Source organism: Capsicum annuum, unplaced genomic scaffold (genome assembly GCF_002878395.1).
Source record: "Capsicum annuum cultivar UCD-10X-F1 unplaced genomic scaffold, UCD10Xv1.1 ctg78043, whole genome shotgun sequence".
Lineage (NCBI taxonomy): Eukaryota > Viridiplantae > Streptophyta > Magnoliopsida > Solanales > Solanaceae > Capsicum > Capsicum annuum.
In genome coordinates, this window is record NW_025888497.1 from 34,653 (window position 1) to 38,044 (window position 3,392).

The following is a 3,392-nucleotide window of genomic DNA, read 5'->3' on the forward strand; positions in this document are numbered from 1 at the left end:
ATCTAATTTTATCATAATTAGGTGGTATGTGTTTCATTCTCCTAGATTTTAAATGGATTATTAATTTTGATTCAATACTAGATATTAATGTAATTAAGTAGGCTAATCTTTGTGGGTTTTCTTTTATTTTATTTAGACTTATATATTCTGAATAATTATTAATTAAGGATTCTTTAATTTTTCTAAAAGCTTCTCTATTTTTAAATGGTCTTCTCATAATTAATTCAATAATTTATAGGTAAATTCTGATGATAACTCTAACATATATCTCACTTTTGTATTTTTTAAATTACTGGGCTCTGATACCATTTGTAGGGGGGTGCGGATATAGGCGATTAACTAACTTATGAAATAAATTCATTATATATTTGAGTTTTGAAACGGAAAAAGAGTTAAATGCATAATTAAGAAATAATTTTAAATTTTTTTAATGTATTTTTTAAATTAAAAAAATTAAGATAAATATAAAAAAATTGAGAATAATTATATAGATAGGAGGGAAGATCAAAAGTATAGAGTTAAAACTTATTAATGATATTCCTAATAAAAAGAAGAGTTACAATCATTCATTATTATATTAGTAGATGCTAATTATCTTAAAACTAAATGAAATAGTTAATTGATAAATAAGAGGCAGAATTTAAAGTTACCATGGAACTTGATATATAACTTTTGGGTCGCTAAAAATCTAAGCAGCTTTATGGCGTTTGTTTGTAGGAATTGGCTCTCCCGTTGGTGTGTAGGCATCACAAATAACCTGTTTCAATTACAGAAACAATAGGACCAAACTTCTAAATAATGAGAACAAAGATTCATTAAAACATCATGAATCAGTATTCCTTACTAAACAACTCACCAAGATGTTGTTACCACCATGAAAAGGATCTTTAAAGATTGCCTGAGGACTAAGGTTAAATGGTTGAGGTTAGAAAAGGAAAAAAATGAAAGGAACATTTTTTTAAAAAATAAAAATAAGGTATAAAGGAAAGAAAGGAAAATTCTTCTAAAAAGGAATGAAAGAAAAATTAGTCGCTGATCTTACTATAGAATAACTCCACTGTCTTCTCCGAACGCTTGTCCAATACTTGATCCATCGTAGTTCCACTTTGGGAGCTCAGAAGCATGCTGGATTGGCGTTGAAATACTCTGAAAATTCAAAAGCAATCAATTAAGAATTAGAAAATTCATGTAATAATTCAAATTCGTTTTCCTAAGCTTTGTTGTTTAATTAGAGAAGCAGCATCATGTACCCTTGATTTACTGCGCATGTCAATTCCAGACCCTCCAATCTTGTTTTAAAGGAAATATAAATATAGATGGGAGGGAAGATCAAAAGTATGGAGTTAAAACTTATTAATGATATTCCTAATAAAAAGAAGAGTTACAATCATTCATTATTATATTAGTAAATGCGAATTATCATAAAATTAAATGAAATACTAATTGATAAATAAGCTTTAAAAATAGAAAAATCTAAAAATTTGTAAAAAAAGGATAAATAGGAATACTTGCTTGTGAGACATGCCACATAAGCAAGGACTTATTCCTCCTTTATATATATATATATATATTAATTTTTTTATTTTTTCTTTCTCCTGATGATATTCATAAATAAATATACATAAATACTAACTCTTTTGGAAGTAATTACACTATCTCCCACTTTTTTAGTTACTTTACTCTCTCTCCCTATTAATATACCTAACATAATTGATATATACATAGCATTTTGTGTATATGTTGGGATTTTTGTAATATGTTTAGGGAGTTGAAATTTTTTGTAATATTGGAAACATAAGTTGTTTATTTGTGTAATTTTTAGTATTTTTATCCTTATCACTCTCTCTCTTCTTTTTCTTTTTATTCTTATGTATATAAATTCAATATCTTTATGTATGTATAAAATTTTATCCATAAAAATTAATGTGTAAATTTAGTTGATATATACGAAAATGTATTCCTAAATTATATTTTGTTTGTACGCATAAGAATATTAACAACACTTATATCTGCAACTATATAATGCATAAAAAAAATTAAAATGCTACATATATACATGAAAAATTATTCATGATAATTTGCATATAATTTAGTTGGTGTATATGATAGCTGCAGAATGTATACATAAATTATAGTTTGTTTGTTACATAATAATGTTAACAACAATTATAGTTACAACTACATAATGTATTCTGGTAATTTACACGAAAAATAAAAAAGAGTTGAACGAGTAGTAAAAAAAAAGTAAAAAAAAAAATATTCAAAAGTAGTAAATGTTTTTCACTTTTTTTTCATAATTTTTCTACTCATTGTTCTTTTTCTGCTCATTGTCCGAATCACTCCAGTGTATTTTTAACGAAAAACATAAAAAAAAATAACTACTACAAAAAAGAAGAAGAAAAAAGCAATAACTTCTCCGTGAATTCTCAAATCTAATTTTTAGATCTTTTGCTAATTTTAAGGAGAATTTTTGATTGGAAGAGAGAGAGTAATTTTTTTACTATTTAGAAAAAAAGTTAAAAAAATTATCAAGGAAATGGTTATAGGCTACATGGTGTGTCAAGACCCGAGACTACCCCTAGTCGTAACACGGTACTTGGAATCATAAGTGATCCCAAGCTAACCCTTGAACTGACATACTGTTGAGCAACTGATTTAAAATATATTGAATAGCTAGTTCTGCTGTGCCAAAATATAATCGTGACAAAATCTGAGAAAAATATAACACTGATACAATTTCCAATCTGATAAAAACTGAAGAGAGAACTGAAATTACATGACTGACTCTGACTGACATCTATAAAGCCTCTACTATACTGACAATAGATAGCTGGGACATGCCTCCAACTACCGTTAATCAATACAAATGAATAATAAGGTAAAGTACACGAACAACATCTGACTGAAGTCCCCGAATAGGAAAACTCATCACCTACTGGCTGAAAACAAAAACTGCCTGATCATATCGTATGGACTACAATTGATACATATATTATGAAACAATCTACCAACACAGACGTATATATGGATCAGTAGTTCTGGAATGTACTGAGTAAGCGGGGGTGAATGCAATAAGTAAAACTGATTGCACACATAATCTTAAAACATGCATGCTAAGTGTAAGTAGGCTCACCAAGAGACTGAAATAAACTGAAAGCTGAAATATCTTAAAACATGCATAACAAATATAGTCTGATAAGCTGGTGAATCGCTACATTCAGTTCCTTAAAACTTTACTAGTTTAATATAAATAGAACTGAAGCTGAAAAATAGTAAAATATGGGTACTGTATGAATACTGGGTCTAAAACTACGGAGTGGAAACCGACATAACTTAAGGATCTAAATACACAAATATACTGAGTATGAATGCATGAAAAATGTGATATCTGA

At 27.7% G+C, this 3,392-nt stretch overlaps 1 long non-coding RNA gene across 1 annotated transcript; it reads right to left on the minus strand.

Annotated features, from left to right (window-relative positions):
* Window positions 1-504: 504 nt before the first annotated feature.
* LOC124894876 lies at window positions 505-1,190 on the minus strand. Its single transcript, XR_007051411.1, has 3 exons — window positions 1,043-1,190; window positions 857-905; window positions 505-757 (listed from the first exon to the last, which is right to left on the minus strand). It is a non-coding gene; the product is annotated as an uncharacterized LOC124894876 (long non-coding RNA).
* Window positions 1,191-3,392: the final 2,202 nt, after the last annotated feature.